Below are 22,347 nucleotides of genomic sequence, written 5' to 3' on the forward strand. Positions count from 1 at the left end.
AAATCCCTTCAAAGAACTCTTGGCTGAAAAGGTCATTTAATTCTAAATTCTACAGCCTTTCCAGGTTAGTCTCTCCCTTCCTTCTCAGCATATCAGAGAGACCACTCTTGTCATCATGACAGAGCTGCACATTGTTTAAACACGTATTTATGGCAAGAAGCAGATTCTCTCTTGGCGGGCACAGTGAACTATGAAACCATTACTGGGAAGTGATAAAGTGTTATCAAAATAATAGTCTATTGGTGCTGCAGCTGTACTTGTTATTTCAGAGTATCTCAACAACCCCAGCAGGTTTCAAAGGACAGTAACAGAAGAGGCTTTGCAGTGGTGGGTACAGGACAAAATGCACTCTATGTAGCTGCTCAATGAAAAAAGGTTTGGTAGCTGGAAAAGACAACTTGTACTTTTGGTTCTCCAGCATTTGCATCAATTTTTGCTCCCAGCAAATGAAGGGACTCTTGTGACTTTTATCCCATAGTGCCTTATCAGATGTGGCCTGGGATGGAAGCACCAGGAATTGAGGCCACAATCTCAACTCCACTTTCTGGGGCTGCAAGCAACACAATCCAAAGGCCACCTCCTCAGTAACAGTACAGGACTCTCAGTGGCTGAAAAGTAAGGGCTTCTAAAACTGTGGTGCTGCTCATAAACTGACCCCCAGTGTCCTCAGCTCAACAATCAAACATCCTTTATTACACTCCAAAATATATCCAGAGTCTGAAAACCTTAAATGTTTTTGGGGCTGCCAATAATTTTAAAAAATTACAGAGCTGGTCAAATATCCAGGCAGGAGTCAACATAATGTTTCATTCTATCAGTGGTCTTACAACTACAGAAGTGCTCCTAAACAGCTGGCACAGCTGTAACCCAGGGCACATCATCAGAACAAGCCCTGGAAAAGGGCTTCATAGGCGGTGAAGGTGACTAATTATGCTTTCTGGCTTTAGGTTAGCTTTTCTATGCCAGGTTAGCAATACCTAGCAATATATCCATGTTAATCTATTTTAGATTAGCAATTACCAACCACAGAGGGAACACAAGGGAGGCCTACAGAACTGGAATTATTTTTAGTCCTCTTTCCAAAAGCTGTTACAAATGGTTTCTACATTCTCTGAAACACACTTCTCACAGCAATAAGAAAACTATCATAAAACTATAGGATAAAATACCTCAGCCTTATGGACTGAATTACATTTCGAGCAGGTTGGGTTTTTGGTTCTTTTTTTAGAAAGAAACACAACACTGAGTCAAACCAAAGTTATACTGCAGGGTCTATAATGAGATTTTCTTTGCTATCAGAAGCAAAGGTCATCATGTTGATATTCCACGAAAGTCTAGCTTTCAAGGCATTTTGAATAATGAAAAATATGTCTGCATTTGCAGAAGTCTCCTCAAAATACCTAATGACATTGCCAGCATGAGGAGGTTAGTCAACATTTCTAACATTTACGCAAAGGTCAAAGCAAATAAAATAACTTGGAGTGCTGAGCCCAAGGGCACTCTCTGAAATATGCTTTGAACACAATCCATCAATATGTACCTTTTCTTTTCTATTACCCACATAATCACCAGCCCTGTTTCACCATAAATCTGTTGTTCAGAAGTGTTCAAAAATGTCACAGTATTGGTCATCTGTGTCAATTGCCCAGGAGTGATTTATTAAAATGTTTGGCTAAACAGGTCATCATCCCAATGGCACATAATAAATCGGGAAGTACTTGACAATATTGCTGTTACAATAGGTGTGAGTGACGGTGCTGCCAACTATTAAAGTTGCCAGGCATTTCCATGAGAAAGCCCTGTTTTCAGTTACTTGCAGCTTTGACAAACTGTTCAAGCTGAAGTTTTCCATGCCAGAGTTCAGCATTTTTATTTTGTTTAATGGAAATTTTAGCCCAAACAGGTCATTTTTATGCAAGCAGGCCAGGGTACAGTATGCTTTATTTCAGTTAAGAAAAAACAAGAATATAGTTTGCTAGAAGATCCAGCACTCTGATGTTTCCAAGAAGCCATCTTGACATTCAACAAGGATGGTCAGCTTTTATGGCTGTGATCCCAGATACTCAAAAATCACCCTAGATAAGGTCAAGCTGACAGGTGGAGAAAAAAATGTTTCCACTACAGTTTGTTAGGCGTTACAAGCACCATGATAGTACCATCTGCATCCCACGTGTGCCTGCTGATCAAGCAGTTCTGTTGCCTTACAGGTGTAGTTCCCAGCTGCTTTGGGCCAGCCTGAGCCAAGGGACTGATAATAGACAGAGCTTGGAAGGGGGAAGCTTCTTCTGTCAGATTTTAAAGAAACAGAGCTACTGAAAGAGAGAAAGCAAGAAGCAGGTCTGTAATGCAGCAACACCCAATCAGAAGGATCTGTAGGCTAGAAAGGCACTAACCCAGGACTGTTGCAGGTGACCTTGCAAGGAAGCTCTGAAGCCATTGCAGACTTTAAGGAAGAATTTTTTGCTGGCACTTCTGAAGTAAGCTCATCAGGATTGCAGATGCATGATTTAGAGATTAAGTTTTTGTTATAAATTCAAACAGAAATTTGATTTGCTGGCCCCTCTGTACAGGGATCAACATAATCCACTCCCTGGATCTCACACTCAGAATGCCAAAGGATTCACAAGCAGCACCTTTATGGAATATGCAGTTATTGATTAAAATAAAATGATATGGAATCCTTCAGAAAGCTTGGGTATCAAATCAGAGACTGAGAATTAAAATGTCCACTTAATAATCAACAATTAAAACAAAAAGTGCATTTTGACTGACCATGTTAACAATCCTACACATATTAATCCCAAAGCACCTGGACAAACTAACAATCAGCTACAGTCCAAGAGCAATGTACTAATTCATTAGCGCAGCCGTCAGAAAATGCCCTCTGAAAAATAAAGTCTGTCTGTCATGGGTTAGCAAGCATAGTCCTGGAAGGGATGTTCTTGCTAAGGGGTGCTTACAGCTTCCTCTATGACCAACAGAACCTATCAGCTGGCCAGTTTGAATATGGACAATTCTTTGAGCCACTTAAAATTGTGACCACCTCTGTGATCCACACTTAAGAATAGACAAACTCCCCCCCAGCTCTCTCTCGTTTCCGGCGCTGGGACAGGTGGCTGTGGGCCCAGTGTGGGGGCCAGCGGGCCCGGCCAGGCTCTGCTCGGGCCAGGCCAGGCCGGGCCACAGCCAGCCTGGAGCTGATGGGCCCTGTGCCACCCATGGAACCCCCCACAGCCCTGCTGTGGGCAGCCGGAGCAGCTCGGCTCTCCCCCCTCTCCAGTGCGGCCAAGATTCAGCTAAAGTGGCCCCGCTGTCCAGCAGAGATCATGTGACCAACAGCGATAAGCTTCATTCCAGCTGCAAGGCCAAGGTGAGATTAAACCTTTTAGTGCTGTGAAGAGCTGAAAACCTGAGGGAAGAGAGAGAGGAGATGCTTAAAGCTGAAATTCTGTTGTAAAGCTATGATGTATCAGAGTACCCGTTGTAATCTCATGAAGGCATGGGGGGGTGGAGTGTTCAAATTGTACTTGTGAGCAAAAGCACCTGTGCTGAGATAGGCAGACGCTGACGCAGCTGTAATTTCATGAGAAGTTTGAACAGGAAGAGATGGAAGCGATGAGGACTTTTGCTCCAAATAGAAAAGGAGAAAACCTCAGTTCCTAGAGATGCTCCCAGAGATAGTCCTAGAGATGAAGATAAGGAGGACCCTTTGCTCCCAGGGAAGGAGAAGGGCCTCTGTTCTTAGAGATGAAATGTTCCCAGAGATGGGTGAAGAGAACTTTCTGTTTCTGAATGGCTCAACCTTAAAATTACACCCCAGTAGCTCAAGATTGGACCCTTGAAAGCAGTTGTGGGAAGGGACTCGCATGCGAGCAGAGAACCAACCTGGGCGGCTGTCTCGTTGTGATAATGTTTTCATAGCATGGGCAAGAGAGACTCCTCTTCCTAAATGGACTGAACAAGGTTATTATGGAAGTGGTAAACAGACTGAACATCTCAAGGGTTGTCTTTTTACATTGTCAGTGGGAGAAGGGAGAAAAGGGGGGGAGGAGAAGAGTTCTGAAGGAGTGGTATGGGGTTTTTTTTCTGCTTTTAGGTCTGTTAATAAACTTCTTTATATTCTGTCAAGTTTGGTGCCTGCTTTGCATTTCTCCTAATTCTTATCTCACAGAAGATAAACAGTAATGAGTATTGTGGACCAAACCACTACACTAAATTGGTGTTTCCGCCGGGTTACAAACCAAACCCACTACACTGTCCTCAACCAGATCTACTCCAGTAGAGGACGTAGCATCTCCCAAAGCTTGGAAAGTTGTTCCTGAAGTGTCTCAGTCTCTGCTGGTGGAAGTAGTAAAAGCCCACTGGTGACACTGCTCAAATACACATAGACAGCTCCAAACTGCACTGACATGACGACTGCCTTCCCACAACCAACCACCCAGCTTTGAGGCGTGATGAGGCCCTCAGCTTTTGTTTAAAAATCCTAAGAGGAACCAACTGCATTCTTCAGAAAAAGCTATTACTTACATGTTTAAAAATACTAATTAGAACCATCTTAACCCAAATGCTGAATAGCCTTGAATAACTTGCATGCAAACTCCTCACGAGGACCCAGTGATCTATGGCAGATCTGAATTGATGCCTTGAAGTGGCTACCGAAAAACAGAGGCTAGACAAGAGTAAGAGAATAAAAGCAGGTATTTATTTGAAGGGCCTTCAAAGGTACACCCTGGGCAGTCAAAAGGCTCCACACCCAAGATGGATGCTGGGTCACAGGTTCTTCACATTTATAAGTTTGGTCCATTTGCATATCAGGGTTAATTCTCCAATTATACCTTCAGTTAATGATGTAATTACCCCAAGTTTGCCCATCCTCTTCAAAGGCTTTTAGTTTACACATTTTAGGGCCTGGGACAATCAAGATGTCCTTGAAGAGCAAACCTAGCGAGAGTCTGTTATATCTAACCAGCATGAGACAACAGAAGTTAACAGACACATGAAACTTCAGAATTATACACTAGGCAGTACAGGATTTGAAAAATATAAAAGTTAAAGCCTAAGGCATCAGAATGACTTATGCCTGAGAATGGACCCCTCCAATGCTACAGCGCAGCTACAACACTGTGGTTCTCTCATGCTTCTAGAGCTGGTTGCAAAAACCTTCATTGCTCGCAAGCAAAACATTTCACAACAGAGAAAACCCACACTCCAAATATATAGGAAGAAAATATTCTATTACACTTAAGGGACATACAGAATAAATTTGCAATGAAGCCGTTTAAACAACTTGTCAAATATTGAGAGGCTGAGGAGCTGCTAAAATTCAGAAAGTAATTATGAAAGTACATTCAACTTCAACAGAAATGCACAGATTCCAAAAATCAAAGTAAAGGAAAAAATCTTCAGAGTATCTCTGATGATACCAGCTCTCAAACTTGTCTTTAAATTAGGATTTTGAACAAAAAACTTCCCTCTTCCCTTCCTGTTACAGAAAAGAGTGAACTCACGTTTTGTGCGTTCTAGGTACTGGTACGCAATTTCATGGAAGTTAGAATTTCATCTGCACTGAAAAAGACTGACTTGTCTTCTACTTGCAGTGATGTATTTCTAAGCGTCAGATGACAAGCTATTGATAGTCAGGCATCAAATAGAGAGATGCACAATTAAACAAACAAACATCTCAAGTACTTACTAAAACCACATTTCAACATCCCAGAAACCTGTGGACTTGCCTTCATTTTCCTCTCCCAAGGCTAACGAAATATAGCCTAGACTTTTCCCTTTAATCACCAAGTCAAGCCAAATCTTCAGCTGTGAGTTTTTGGCAATCAATCCAGTCCTGATACCATGCCCTTCTGTGGAATCCAGTCAGTCAATTTATTCAACACAGGATACATTATCAGGCTTCTCTAAATCAAAATACTAACGCGCTTCAGTTCTCTAATTTGGTTAGGTTAAACTACAAACAATCAAAATTCATTTCATGCTACACTCTATTCGAAATAGCCTCTCACTGCATATGTGTCCAGGAATCTGTCATTAAAGCATCCTGGTTGTTAGGAGTCAGACACAACATGTTAATGAAAAACTGTGTGAAAAGATAACACTGTGAACAAGGCCCACTTCACACTACACTAGAAGGGGCAAATTAATCAAGTTCCAGATGGGATTTAAACTGAAAAAGTAATTGCAGGCACTTATCAGCCTTCCTCCTTCTCCTCTCGTGTTAGATTAAAAGTTGCAGAGAACACATCATGGCAGAGCATAGAAAACAGGACGAGAACTTCAGCCTAATTGCAAGTTTTTGGTCACCACCACTGGCCCAAACAGAGCACACCCAGAGGTGGCCATGCATCTCTTGTTCACTGAACAGGAAGATAATGATCTTCCATTCTCAGCTTTTTCTAACTTACACTGGCCTTTAGAGGAACACTGCTACCTGCCAGAGCCTTCCTTTCTAGCATTGGTTGCCTGCACAACTAAAAAATTCACATGACTCAAAAGGGATCTTCTTAAGGGACAATAAAACCTCTCTTTTGGGAGCTTCTCCAACATCCTCAAGGGAATAACTCTGTTCTGAAAAATAACTGATACACTAAAACAGACATTAAATTACATTATCTGATATCACACATTTACATGCATGAAGCACTAACAACATTAAAGGCAAGAGCATGAAACACTTTTAAAGTCTTTCATTTAAGCAAAGTGACCCTGCTGCAATGAAGTACCCATGAAAACCGATGAGTTTTCCCTTTCTTTTCCTCAGGATCTGAGGCTGGCATCTTGACAGGGTCCTATCAACATACAAGCACTGCTTCTGAAATGCTACACCTCCCTTTTCCATAGAGGATATACTGCCCTTTGCTCTTGTTCTTGGAAAAATGTGGACTATTTCCCTCTCTGGAGGACCCATTCTGCATCCTTTATACATGAAAAGACATTCTTTGTTTCACACACACGTACCCATCACCCACCTTTCTGAAGGCATGAATGGCCATGCACTGTACACAAGTTTTTCTCAGGTAGCCACAGAAGTACGCTGATTTCCTACTAAATGGCAAAAATAACTCAATTTCAGAAGAAAGGCTAGTTCTTTCTAAACATCCTGTTTGTATTCCCTTCCTTGTGTCTGTCAGAAGCTGACTATCCAGTTTACTGCACAGACCTGCAACAACATTTTACTTTTCTTAAAATTCATGTCAAGTCATGCACAAGTATACGAATGAAAAATACCCTCATTTGTGCTACTGATGCAAAGGATTTCTCAGGGATTTGAAGACAGGAAAACTGCATTGGTACCTAAAATGTTTTCTTTAGAGCCACATAAGTTTTATAATCATCATCAGTAAGTTAAAATAGTAATTAGAAATTATTAGTGCTTTTGTTTTCTTATGGACACATTAAAACAGATGAGTTTGTTAAATGCTATTTAGCATTAATATTGCTATCAGGACTGCTTAATATTCAAGGAGATCCCACTTGATTTCAAACCTTGTTGATGTTCAAGTGAGAACCTATTTAGAAAATGATGCTTCAATTACAATTAAAAAACCTCAAATCTGTCGAGGTTGCAGTTCATATTTGAATAGTTACCTGGAGGCATCAACCTATTTGCCGGTGGCTGTTATGTTACTGACACACTACCCAGAAACTTACTTAGTGTTCAGCAAATCACCCTTTACAGTTTAATGTGCATATGAATAAAGCAATAATAAAGAATTATCTGGTTTAGCTTCTTTTTACTTTTGCCATCAAGCCTCCACCTTTATTTGAATTTCAGAGACTAAGAAAGAATCCACCACACTTTACACTGCTATGCATTGTGTAGCTGCCCCATTTTCACACAGACACACAGAGAAAAGACCACCTTACAGCAGAGTCCAGAACTCATGTCAGTAAAATACTAGCATCATCTCAAGTATCACACAAGCATCAATAATGACATTTTTTCCAATGAATTACCCCTTATTACAGAATGTTTAGGAAAAGATGGCTGCACACTACCTTCGCTGTGCCAAACTGCCCATGAAATTTCTCTGCAGGACCCATTCTCTCTATATACAAGGCTTTGAAGGTGCACCTGGTTCTCATCACAAGCTGCCTTGACCAATCCAATACTAGTTCCTATTAGCTTTTATTCCAAGAGTACTTATTCTTAGATAGCATGGATGATCATGGGACAGACAATAGCTTGTACTTGGTTTCTTTTCCCTCGTCCTTCTCATCCACCATTTCCACTGCTGTATTTCCATTTGTTTCGCTGAGGAATCCATGGGGAGTGATGATCCTTCTGCCCTAACGCATTTTCTGCAGCCTCCAAATAAACTGTACTTTTATTTGCACTTCTTCTGATTGCCAAAAGAATTACTCTTGTTCTTCCTTGTCACACACTCTGAGGAAGTTGTGACTGTACAAGATTGACACCATATAATTGCTCCAGTGACCTGCTACTTTAGTGACTTGGATTCCATGACTTCCATTTTTACCCCTCAGTTTTAGGAAAGCAACAGAGAACAGCTATCTGACAAGGACCATCCCTATTTCACAGTTTTTCAATTATTTAATGTCAGGCTCCCTCCCCATTCTGCCAGAAACATGCTGCTAGGTTAGCTACAGAATACACGTGAACTGTTTCCAACTGGAGAGATAAACAAGGATACTACTCAGTAGGACCTTTCTCCCCTGTTCAGTTACAGTGTTTGGAGACTATTTAAATGTCTGAGAGGATACTGGACTGTCTCAGATAGTGATAGACAGACTTATCTATAGTTCCAGCCAAGCATTATTTGGGGAATTTTTTTAAAATTTGTTTTTAAGAACTGAAGACATAAATATTAATTAGCCCTAAGAAACCACCAGCCTCATGTATCGGGGAAAACAGCATAGTAGGGTTTTCTCAAGCATCTGGAGGGATCATATTCTTTTCTTTTACTGTGTTTCTTATGGCAAAGATTTTTGACCTTCTATGAAAGAGACAAACAACTTTTACAGAATGCCCCATGCAACAGGGCAAACTCTTTTTGTATGTCTCTATCATGAAATAATAAAATATATGATGCTTCTGAAAAAAAAAGTACAAGACAGCATCCCCCCTTAATTATCATCTCCTGCCTTGGGGTATCTTTCACCATAACTACTTTTTCCAAATTCATCCAGTAAAAGGAAAACTCTATCCTGCTAGGATGACAAAAGTCTCACAACAAAAACATCCTTATTAAACTCCAGGGCAGAGGTAGAGCATCTCTCTCTAAAAATGAAATACTGATTAAGCAAAGTGTCAGCAACCTGATTACATAACAGATTACCCACACAAGAGCAGAAAATCTTGCATTCCTGTACTTTTGCTCAGGCTTTCCCACATAGCTATCTGCACAAAACATTCATTACAAACCACTGAAAAACAACAAATCTGTATTAGCTGAACATAAAGCCAGCACTGCAAAACTCAAAAGGTGCAAAACCAAGGCTGAAAACTTAACCCTGCTTCTTTGGATGCACGCTTTACAAGGCAGAATGACCATATGAAAGTGCATTAAAATGCAGTCAGAGCAATAGGCCTGTCACACATCTCCTTTCTTGGTTCTGTAGAATCATAGAACAGCTCCCACTCAGATCTATGATCCAATTCATCCTGTGTGCACTCAGCAGTAAGGAACCACAGATGTCCATCAACTCCCGTCATTCTGCCATGCCTCAGTAACAATGGACAAAGGAATTCATCTCTTCTCCCTTTCTAGCTTCTCACACAGGTGTACAGAAAATGGCAGTCATTTTCTTTTAGATTCTAGTCTGACACACTCATTTTACCTTTGTGCTCTGACATTTTAACTCTGGGATTTCCATCTGTTCCTCTTCTTTGTTACTAGGCTAAAAAGCATCTGTTTTATTAATGTATCTGTCCAATCTAAATTCTCCCCAACACCTGTCTTCCTTTCTCAGCTCCAAATTTAAAGAACTCCCAATTACTAGTCTGTTTTCTCTGCCAAAAGTTGCACCCTGGCTAAATGAGAAGTCACCCAAATTTGACAGGCAACAGAGAGAAGCAAAATCTCACAAATCTGTCATTTAAAACAAATGCAATTCTACTTTTTCAAAATTAGAAGTGTGTTTGATGAATACATTTGTATTTCTTCCACTGTTCACCTCCTCAACGCCAAACAGCATTTTAAAATATTTGCTCAAGAAAAAGCTGCAGAGGTAATCAGAAAATAAGCAGGGTGACTTTACAGCCGAGGTCATAACATGAAGAATAATTGTCAATTAAAGCTAAATAGTTTAGAAACCATCAGTCCAAAAGAAAATATTTTGACTTCACTGATTTAGGTAAAAAGTAATTTCTGTGTTGGCATTAGGTTATCTCGTCCTTGATCAGCTTTCCACCCTTGGAAAAGTCACGTGAGTGACCCTACCCCTTCAGTTCCCTTCATCTGCAGGTGCTGTACACTTTTTCCTCCCTCCCTATCTGGTAGCAGTGCAGACTGGAACTTCAAGCTGTCAAAGGCTCTGCTTACAGACAGTTATCCTAAGTAACACAGCTGTGACTGGCTTGTTTCCTGAAACATAAAAAAAAAGTAGTCTCAAGTTTTCTTTGATGGAGAATCAGCTAGCATGAAGAATAAGAAAATTTCAAGCCAGAGATACTACATATAATAGCAGCACAAAGAGCCTGATTCTGTAAGCACAAAACACTTCCCAACACACTGCTAAATATAACATCAAAGCAATAAAAAATTGTGCTGAAGTGCTAAGCACTGAGGCAGCAAACACCTCCCTAGTGATCAGTACTCAAGCTCTGTATCATCATTTGACAAAGTCTCAAAACTCAGCACATGTTAATGGGTCATAAATACCCAGCTGCTCAGGGACAGCTACTTTGCCTTGTGTGCAAGCTGTTTCTACAAATGTCCACAAAAATGTATGAAGGCCTACTAAAATTTCTGGGAAATAACAGTGCACAAAGCTATTTGCCATCTACACAGAGGACAGAAGGAGGACAAATTCAAACCATCACAGGAGAGAAGCAGTAGAGAAGTGCCTGACAGTACATTGAGGGAGAAGGGAAAAGTTCAGCCTAGTCCTGCAAAGATGAACAAGCAGCAAGGAAAAATGCAGAGGGGAGGTTAAAGATCCTGCTGATCTGTTAAGTGACTAGCAGCAAGGTGGGGAGAAAAGAAAACAGAAAGTTATCTGGGAGTCTTCAGGTTCTCTCCAAGAGTAGGATCACAGTTCTGCACACACAGCTCCAGAGGCTGTTGGTTGCTCTCTCCTCACAATGCTCATTTCAGTTGTATTCTGGGGCCTTAAATGCTTTTCTTTGAAAGGTATCACACAAAGATATACAAAGAAATGACAACTTTGATATTCTTAAAGCACTCAGAACACAGCAATATGACAGAACTGATATTGAAATCTAATGGGTATTTTTAAGCATACTATCTGTATGCAGTCCTCCACTTTGATTTAAGAATATTTGAAAGTCAGTGTTAGAGGTGCTGACTCACGGGGTTTTTTTATATAATTGATAGTGAATTGTTTTAAATAAATGTAATAATGAGCTTCAAAGTAGGACTTCCTACTCCCCTTGCTTTCATAAAACAATCTTTGTCTCTAGCAGAGGCTGCTACAAGTCATACCTTTAATAGGAAAGACATAAATACTAATACATACAGAAGACTTTTTAAAAACCCACTGTTTCCTCAAGTGTCACAGAGAAAAAAAAAACAATCCATGAAGATTCATGAACAATTGTTTCTTGTGAAACTACAAATGTCAGAGTAAGGAAATTAATTTTGCCTTACTATCTAAGTCAAAATTTGAATATCACAGCAAATAGTGGATATAACTCTTCCACTGTTAATATCTTTCTGGATCCCCTATAATGGATCATGAAGACATATCAGCTTTGAAAAAAATTCAAGAAACATATTCTTCTTTTTTCTCCATTAGACAAAACAAGCCTGCTTACTAAAACCTTGTACTTAAACTCCATTCAGCAAATAGCCAGAAGAGCAGAAACTGACTTAACATATGTCTTAAGTTTAGGAATTAAACACTTGTAATTAAAAGTAGAAAAGTAGTTCACATAAATAATTCCTGAAAACTGTTCTGGTTTTTTTTTTTAAAAAAGAAACAACCTCTGAGTTTTTCTACTTAAGCATCTTCCTCTCACACAGACTTTCCTAGAAGATAAACACCTCACTCCAAAACATCAGGTTATGCCTCTCATACCTTCTGCAACTTTAGCACTACCATACTTTAGATTACACTAAGATGGGACACAACCAAGACCAACCTCTAACAAGGACAATTCTGCTTGATCAGTCTAAAATAGCTGTATAAGTTCACCAATAAAATAGTGAATAAAGGAGAACTAGATGACATTTGGTGATGCCAGAAGAATTGAATTTACCCCTGGCCATTGCAGCTGGCAAAATAAAATAAAAATACAAACAGTAGGCTATGTGGAGATGGGATAACATGAATATGGTTATCCCTATCACAGTTTGGTTGTTATGCCTGAGGTATGATAGTCAATTTAGATAGAAGAATGGCTTAAAATGCTGCCCATTGACAAAGATTGGGACTTCACTGTTGGCTGAATCAAAGGATTGTGAAATTTGCTTGCTAACACATTCAATGAATGATGAATGTGTTGGAAAAGGGGACTCTATTCACTCATCCCATAGAAAACAAGGGACCAATAAAATCAGAAGATTCCTCAACATTATGAAGAAGCCATGGAAGTGACAAACACTGAAGGCAGCAAGTCAGATATTTCATACTGATGGTTGCAATGACTAGAATCATAAGTCCTCAGAGAGCAACACAAGGTACAGAAGGAGCTGACAATAGAGCACCCTACACAACCTGCAGAAGGTACTAGAGTCCTTTAAGCTCTCCCAAGTGTAACTACAAACTAGGTACCATTAAGATCTCTAAGTGTCAGAGCAGATAAGCCAGTGCAAGATGAGACAGCAACAAGTGCTCTTAGTGCATCCATCTAAAAAGGCCTGGCAAAATAAAACATTGTCATTTTCCTGCATGACAACAGGAGGTAGTACATGACCAAATATTTGCTTCTAAGAGTGCAATTAAATTAACCTTTTTTATGGTGAACCCTAGCAGTAAAGGTACATTACCTTCAGTTACTAACAAATCAGCGACTCTGGAATAATTTTGTTCTCCAAAAGGCTCCTCCACATCTAAACAGATCTATATAGATAAATATCTTAGTCTGTAAAGCACCTCTATATATTCAGTAGGTTCAGTCTGACATTTCTCACCTTGCATTTTGGAGCAAGAAAACAGGGCATATTCAAGAATGCTGCTGGGAACGAAAAAAATACATCTCCTTGACATGAGAGCCAAAGCTTTTCATTTCAGCACTCAAGTGAATTTATTCAGCTGAGAACTAGGGAATGCTAAATATTGTGCCCCTCATAGATGTTATTCCTGTATTAACTGTACTACACTAGAAGTACAGATACTTGCATTAACAGGGACTAGGCTTGCTCAGGCACCAGAGACCATGAAATCTTATCAGTTTGCTGCTTTATCTGAGGCAATTAGCTTTGTTGAAAGGCAAAGTTTATTAGCTGAGAGTAATGCTGTGCTTACAACACCAAATTGTTTCCAAGACTTCATGTGTTACATCTGCAGAGAACTGATGAGCTGCATGAATATAAATCTACTCAGGAAGCACAATGCTACAAGATTTAGACTGACCTCAGAGGATACTCACAATCATAACTATCTTCAAAGTAACCACACACCAAGAATGCAAAGAAGCTGACAACAAGCCAAAAAAAATGAGTGGGCTTTAGACTAAAGAAATGGCAAGCAGCTACCCACAGACATTCTCTACAGAAAAAATCTCTTTTTTTTCAGTCTTATTTTTCTGGCAGCAAAGTCATTATATGCATATACACACATACAACCCAATAGGCACAGATTAAGACAGCTAAATATTCAAACCTGATATATAGGTAATGTTTGCATGTTTTTAAAGAGTTTTCAGGTTTTTCTGTCCTCTAAAAGTTAAGAGAAATGCATGAATTTTTCCTCCTCTACTCCATGATTTCTACTAATCAGTGGCATTTTAAGGTGACCTGAACAGACTTGATGTATTTCTTGTAAGTATAAATGCTAGACTGTATTAATGATGAGGCCTTTCATTGATTTACTGGAACTTACTAAATAACACAGAATGAATGTACTGCATATGAGGCTTTGCCCACAACAGCAGCAAACAGGATTCAAAATGTCTACAAGAGCAGTTTTTAAGGGACAGAAAGAATGAAAAGGAGTCAAGAGTCCTCACTCCCTTGTCAGCTAGTTGCCAATTTTTACTTCAAAAAATATATTTTGCATACTTACAAAGGAATAACACATAACAGATTATCTCCTTTTAATTATATATATTTTTTTACTATTATAAAGTAAGAATTGTAACTAAAGAACATTTTTCTAGATTTCTCATACTGCATTCTACAGACAGGAGTGTGAGCTGTGACTACCTATGAGGTCAGCAGAGGAGAGCTACAAGCATTTCTTCAGCTTTAGTAAGCCATACATGATTTAATGCCGTATGTTGCTCACAAAACAGTTTTCGAATTACTGCAATGAGCACCTTTTTATAGCCCCAGATTTAGATGAGAAAAGTGTTACGTGGCTCAGTGTTAAATAAATAAATAAATCTTTTTTACTGCTTCTACACATATGTGACCATCTTGTCACACCACTCCTCTTGCTTCTTTTCCTTGACCTTCAGCTGCTCTGTGACATTCTTCTGAGCTTCAGGCATCCTCCTGCTTCTGAAGGTGGAATATGTGACCTTGGAAATAAAACCTAAGGACAAAGGAACCCTACATCTTAGTGTATTTCTGCAGTTTTCTTTAAAATATATGTAAATCAGGAAGGAAAACCAGCCACCTTTGTATTTTGAAAAGCATCACACCTGACCCAAAGCATCAAGTAGGAATCATTTTCCCTCTGATTAAAGTCAAGGATCTGAAAATCAAGAAAATAAAAATGGAAAACTTCTTCCATGCAAGAGCCCTGAAAGCATTTTTGCTACTATTCTGATTATTCTCTGATTTTAAAAAATGCTGCTATTGGCCACTCCATATTTAAATTTCAATTCATAGCCTCTTGTCTCCTAAAATTTTTGTTACACATCTGTACTAGTTAAAAAATATCAGATCTGGAAACAAGGCATGCAATACGTGATTTGTGCTACATCAGACATAGGACAGCTGCCACAATTCCAGTCTGTTGTAGAGGGCTTTGCCTGCATTTATATTGCATTATTACCTTCTGTCGTGAGAATCTGGTTGAATATCTTATCCAGGCTCTAACACATCTTCAGTTGCTCCCCAAAGAACAGCCTTAACAACCCATTCCACAACATCTGTCAGCCTCATAGACTGGAACAACCACGTTTTCAGTGCTCAGCCTTGCAATCACATCTGCTGGAAACAACTGTCTGAACTGAAAGCCATTGCTTGGTTTCTGAAGAACACCTTAGGACTTTTCAAACCTTCTCAAGAGAGCAGAGGACGACTGATGATGATGATGAACATCCATCCTCCTGCCCATTGCAAAGTTTTCTTCCCACTGCCATTATCCTAGTGGACAAACTAGTAAAAGATTTTCTAAACAGCCTGCCAGCATAACCTCTGCAACTTAAACCTACACAGGCACATGTAACAAGCAACAAGAGTTTACATACACAGAAATCTTGAATGCAAGATCACATTCCTGTAATACCAGACAAAAAAAAACTATCCATCTCCTACCCAAGGAACACCTGTGTAAGTACAGTAATTTCCTGTGCTAAGTTTTTTGCTGCTCTTTGAATGCAATTTGTATTACATAAAGACTTCAGGAATACACAGAGTGGATGTTCCCACACCCACCCATGCCATAAGTTAAGCTAATAAGGAAAATGAAAAAGCAAGCTGCAGGACTGTGGTCCACCATGGGACACATAGCCCCACCAGGAAGCCCAGTCAGTGGCTAATACCAGCATAAGCAAACCTGGCTGATAGGGTGGCATCATGATAGCAATTCCAGCAGAAAAAATCTTTTGGTCTAGCTACTTTCATTTTCACTTCATTCTCTTGAAAATACAAGACTCTTTCTAGGTATTTTTCCTGACCAAAAATCAGTTCAAATTTAATGAAAAACTCCAGGTAAAATTCCAAGAGTGCTGCTATTTTTCACTGAGCCCTACTGTTAGCAGTAGATACGTGAATTACCCATTTGCTGAACCTCACATTCCTGCTAGGATGTTTCAAAGTCCAAAGCACTAGCATAAAAGCAGATACTAATGTTACCTTGACAATGGATTCTGAAAAAACAATGTTGTACATGTGCTAATGGCTCATCTGTCAAAGGATAAGGTAGAAAGAAGTAAAACCTGCAATTCACTCTATAAAGCAAGCATTCTTAAATTTGGTAGAGTAGGAATAAGGGTTTTTTTTGAACAGTCAGGAGAATGAAAATCTGGGTGAATTTTCCTGACAATATTCAGAGAACACCCAACTCCCAAAGTGAAGAACTTGGTTTTAGCAGGGAACTATAAATATATTCACAAAGGTTATCTCCTTTTGGTGGGGGGAGGGAGGGGGAAGATGGGGGCGAAGGGGTAAATTTACTTGTGATTTTTTTTTTAGAACTGTTTGTTTTAATCCTTTTGAGAGCTGATCACACAATAAAGGGCTCATATGATCTGAGAGCTAAGCCAACACTTTGACTTCCAACAGGACATAAGATCTGTTAAGACTAATAGACAAAGTAAACCAGCCTTCTGATGCCAATAATAGAAGGCTTTAACACAAATCATTCCCTTGAAAAATCAATAAAGATACAAAATATAACAGCTATTCCAGGAAATGGCATGACAGCTATGGATGGTATACCTTCCTCCAGGCTTTGAGAAACATCCCACAGCCTGGGAAGGAGTCAAGGGTACAGCAAGACACTTGGCTATTAAAATGAGGTTACAGGTAGTGAGCCAACCAGCATGATAAGGGTATAACTCCTGAGTCCACTGGCATGAAGAACTCCAAATTCAGCCTCACCCACTGGAGCTGCATTTCTGTTGCTATAGGATGAACTTCACAGTATGTCTGCTTCTGTTCAGCTCCAAGAACCAAAGGGTAAGGAAAATCCCTCATCTTCAGTTAAAATTCTATGGAGCTGGCACTATCCACACTCCCAGGAGAGCAATTCTCGACTTTCTGAGCCTCACACTCACTCCACACAAGCTTAGGAAAGCTTGAAAGAAGCCATAATGCTGCCTTAGAGACTTGAGAGGGCAGACAGCTAAACAAGGAGGACAGAAACATGTATGCTCTCATCTACAAAAGCTTTAAGCCATTCTTTAATCAACAGACATGTAATAGCAGTCTTGCTCTTAAGTAGGTCTAACCATTAGGAATGAAAAAAGCCAGATGCATATTGCTCTTGGAAATTTTCAGGAACACTAACTTGGAAATATTACCTGCACATGCAACAGCACTCAGCTCCTCTCAAGCACCTTGCAATGCATGTGCATGACACCAACCAGCAACTTCTCATTGACTCTGGGTTTAATTTTCTCAAAATTATGAGCTCTAGATTCACACATTAACAAGAAGCTTTTATTTCCTTCTGTTTGAAATAATTATGTAAATATCACTGAACTTCATACTGATAAATAAATGTTCAAAGCCACAACCGAGACACATTTCATGATTCAACAGAGGGAACAAAAAGGCCGATAAAAAGAACCTGATGCTATTAAAACCTTGTGATTTCATCCCAGTCCATTCAGCTCAATGTTTTCAAATACTTACAGCCACCAACACTATGTTGACAAAAGTTTCCAGTATAATTGCCATTAAGGTCTTATTGTTTCCAAAGACAAAACCTTACAACAAACTTTCAATGTTCAAAGATCCCCAGAAATGGCTAAAACCCATCTTCCCACAGTAATCTCCAGAGTGCTAAAACCTATGTCGACCTCAAAAAAAGACAGCTCGCGTCACAGATGCACTCGTTTTAAGATACACTGACAGTCATATCATGCCAGTAATAATGCATGGCTTATCTGAGAAAGGTTGAGATGAGCCATTGGCCTAAAGCTCAAAACAATCCTCCAAGACAGTCTCAGAAGGTAGGGAGGGACTGGAGCAGCACACCTGTGCTGCAGCTCATGCACAACTGATTCAGCCATTAAAGTACTCAAGTTAGTCATGCCAGGGGCATCCATCTTGCACTTTTCCATCTTGCACAATTCCCCAGAATTAGCCTCATCCCAGGAAAGTCCAGAGCCTTAGTCACGTTAGGGCACCGAGGACAGTTTACATTAGGCAAAAAAACTGATGAATTATGTCTTCACACATCCATCTGTTTAGGGAACCACTACAATCCCATCTATATTGTGTTACTCTGCTCTCATGTTCAATCTCTTTGTATTAAAGCCTCACTTCACAGAATTAGGAGTATTTTCTCCCTTACCACAGACTTGCCAAAGATAGTTTGGGGGAGGTCTTCTAGTGCATTCAGAGTTTCTTCAACACACCTTAATCCACCTTCACACAAGACACATTCACCCATTAAACTTTGCTATGCATTTCTGCACATGAACAAGCTTTAAATAAGCAGCTTCTCAGGTTTATCCTTACCTTTCCTACCACTTCTCCTCTTTCCCATCAAATAATAAGAAATTGTCAGAGATTTTTTTTTTTTTTTCAGATGGGCTCAATATCAAGCAGAATAGTGCAGTGGAAAAAGCATTCATATCACAAAACTTTTCAAAGTCTGAAAAATTCCAGTTTATGGACGAACTTAACAGAAGTTCATCTGAGTAATATAAATTACAGAGGCTTTCACTAGCAAAATCAGTGGAATTAGTCTGTTGTTTATTTGGTTGGGGATTTTTTAATCTTTCAATATATTCCTGAGAGGGAACCATACCAACTGGGGACATGAGGCACAGAGATGGTAAATATTGTAACAATGAGCTTTGCATTTATTTGATTACTTGTGGTGCCTTTTTTCCTGTGGGTACAGAGGAAACAGCAAAGGATAAAGGATGGCTCATTTGCTTCTTGTCATTGCCCTTCATATCCTCCTCTCTCTCTCTGCTGAAGGCTGCTGAGCTCCTGCCCCAGATGCAACAGCAGCATGGTTCAATAGATCGCATAAACAAAGGGTGTGCAGGCAGTGTTCTGCAGCAGCAGCATCAGAGTTCCCTGCTCCCATCTCTCCCACAGGCTAGGAATGCATCAGTCCTTTCACCCACTTTTACTGGTCTGGCAGCTTGTCTGCTCCCTTGCTCCCAGTAGACATTAGAACACAGGACCTCTTGAATATTCAGAGAATCACAAAAAAGGGTTTGGGAGCTTACCCAAGACTAAGCCCCTCAGGGAAGACCCCTAGACACAAACCATTCATGGCAGTTTTGTCTCACCTGTTCTTTTCAGCCTCCAATGAGGCAGTCACACCTTTCCTAGGCAACCTAATCCATCACTAAGCTCTTGTAGTGGTTACTTTACTCACCTAAGCCTAAAGAAAGCTCTTGTGCTACAATGTGGTCCCATTATTTCTTGCAGTGCCCAGCACAACCACAGAGAACAAATGTTTCCTGTTATTGTCATTTTCATATTCCAGTTTTCTCCTGATTAAGTTTGCTCTTGAGAGCAAAGTCTCTCAAGTGTCCCATGCTGATTATGCTCTGGATTCTCCACATTTTTCTTTGGGCTCAAAGTCCCAAACAAGACACCACAATAAACAGAAGATGTAACAATGCTAACTGTTAGGGTTATTAATGCCTTACATGTATCCCTCCTATCTCTGGTTCTGCTCACCAGTGAGAACATCATGGTCTGGCAGCAGTCAGGAAAATACACACTTTTTAAAAAAAGCCTGTGCTTGCTCCATGGGAAATCTAAGGGAAGAAAAAGCACGTTAGAACATGTGTTTCACCACCAAAGTTCAGAGACTGAAGAAGCAGAGCTTAAACTTACAGAGAGTTATTAACGCTATCTTCTTCCTCAACAGCTGGAAACAGTCAGCAGACTGAGCATCTTAACTTGACATTCCAGCCTCCTTTCTCTCTACACCAACTTGAGCACATTGCTTATGTTTCTCTTGCTACTTCTAGAAACATACAAAGCAGCCCAGCTGTGTAAACCCAGTGCCAAGTCCCACAGCTCTTCTCAAGCATAGTCAAAATCAGTGAAGTGCCTTGATATGAGAAGTTCCCAGTTTCTTCTCCCAGCTTGCTGACAATTGTTGGCAGCAGAGAAGTGGTAAGTGGAATGGGCACCTTAAGTCACAACAGAGAGAACAACAGCAGAGGGAGACCACTTATCACTTCTGGAACACAGATCATCAAGGTTATGTACTAGGGCAAACAAAGAGTCTATTGAATGTTTTGCCTGTTCTGTATCTCCTGATCCACAGCACTGCCTGGAATTAGTGCCCAAAACCATGTCATCTAACACTAAGGTCTTACAGATAATGAGAAAGAATATCTTATGGATAACAATGAAGAATAACTGAATGGCTTTACCAAACTGTAACACCTCCACTAGCAGTACCTTCCCTCAGCCAGACAGAAGGGCTTCCACCATGCCTCCTCATTCAATTATGCTTTCAGCCTTCATAAAGTAGAATCATAGAACATGCTGAGTCAGAAAGGATCCATCACGATCATCAATCCAAATAAAATCCTATTGCCACCCCTGGTAGACACCAAACCCCTCTTATCTTTTTTCAGGCCTGCTGACAACAAGCACCTGCTTCCTCCAGCTGAGCTCTTGATGGTTCCAGAGACAAGTGATGAGCCTCAGGCAAGGATCTGGCCAGCCATCTCAGCTACACTTTCAGGGCTAAGGTTCTCAGACACTGACTTATTGACGACTCTCCTCCAGGTTTCTGCAAATCCAGAAAGTTATTATAAGAGCAAGTACATCTAGGTCTAGTTTGGGAATGTTTATCCACACTCTAGAAGAGTTTGTACTGGGATTTAGATTAATCTGTATGCCATATATTGCACTCTAAAGCTCATGTTTATTCCCATATATGTGAGCCCCAAACCACCTTTCCTGTCCATCTCAAAAAATAGCAAAACAAATACTTAAGTTTAGAAACACTGCACTTCCACAGATCCATTAAGCAAAACTGAAAGTACATGAATAATTTAATAAGGGACTCAAAGGAAAAAATTTACATTTGAAGTGCTTTTCTGTAACCTTAAATATTGCAGAAACAGAAGAGTTCGCTGCCACATCCCCAAATTTGGGAGTGCAGCTAGCTGGCCTGTCCAGATTCCAGCATAATCAGCAACTAGCACATATATCTTTACAATATTTTCAAGTACCTTTGGCCTTCTTTTCAATTTCCTGTCCTTAACAGTTGTTGCTCACTATTAAATAGTAGTTATGATTTACTCTCGAAGCAACTGAGTATCTGTACTATCAGTGGAGTACCTTTATATATTACATATTATTGTGCATTACTATTTCCTCCAAAGGAGCTTCCGTTAACCAAGACATGAAATCTTGTGAAGAAATGCTGCTGGATTTTGGGGTGCGTATGTGTGCCCTATAGAGAGACACATGCATGTTTGCGTGTGTGTATTTCTACATAGGCAGATAAACATACACAATGTGTATGTCACAAAAATGCAAATGGGAATAAGCTAGAAAAAGTTATCAGGGAAAGAAGTGTCAACTCTTTGAAACACAGAGCTGATACTGTTATAAACAGAATGAATATTGGGCTTTAACTATCACTGGTAACCAGGGATTTAAGAGTCTCTGTTAATAGGCCACTAAAACGTGTGAATTCTTGTCACACCAAATAGTCCACGACTCCTACACCATATCCCAAGCAAAGGTCACCACATCAGTTTTAACAAAGCTTCCTGATTTCTGTGTGTTTTCAGTGAAATGACTGCAAAGAAAAATTCCTACAGGGTGGAGCTTGGGAGACTGGGCAGGAAGCCTGGCCTGCAGTCCATTTTTTCCCGCAGTCAACAAGCTTAAAGCACTTGCACAGAAGCAGGTCTTAGTTGTTTCAGCAGCTGCTGCTCCTTAAAATGTTATGACCTAGAATAAGGTATGGTTTAAAAATACTTTTCAGGGGGTGAAATTACAAAAAAGCCTTCTCAGACAATGAAAGAAACCCACTGTAGTGAGGAAAGCATTTTGTTCAACAAGAACAGGACATCACAAACCTTACTGGCTATCCCAGTAAAGTTCTGATTTTTGGATATAAGGTTTGAAAATTTATCTTCTAGTTTTTAGCTATTCTTAGTTCACTTGCATGGCAACAGCATGCACTGGCCTT

The 22,347-nt window shown here is 40.0% G+C and overlaps 1 long non-coding RNA gene across 1 annotated transcript in view; it reads right to left on the minus strand.

Annotated features, from left to right (window-relative positions):
• The window catches only part of LOC138104873 (uncharacterized), a 62,079-nt gene extending 41,358 nt beyond the window's left edge, over positions 1-20,721 (minus strand). The window contains exon 1 of the long non-coding RNA XR_011148319.1: positions 20,567-20,721. This is a non-coding gene — a long non-coding RNA (uncharacterized lncRNA). The remainder of the gene's footprint in view (positions 1-20,566) is intronic.
• Between the last annotated feature and the right edge of the window lie 1,626 nt (positions 20,722-22,347).

The sequence above is a fragment of the Aphelocoma coerulescens genome, chromosome 2 (assembly GCF_041296385.1).
Source record: "Aphelocoma coerulescens isolate FSJ_1873_10779 chromosome 2, UR_Acoe_1.0, whole genome shotgun sequence".
In the NCBI taxonomy this organism is placed as follows: Eukaryota; Metazoa; Chordata; class Aves; order Passeriformes; family Corvidae; genus Aphelocoma; species Aphelocoma coerulescens.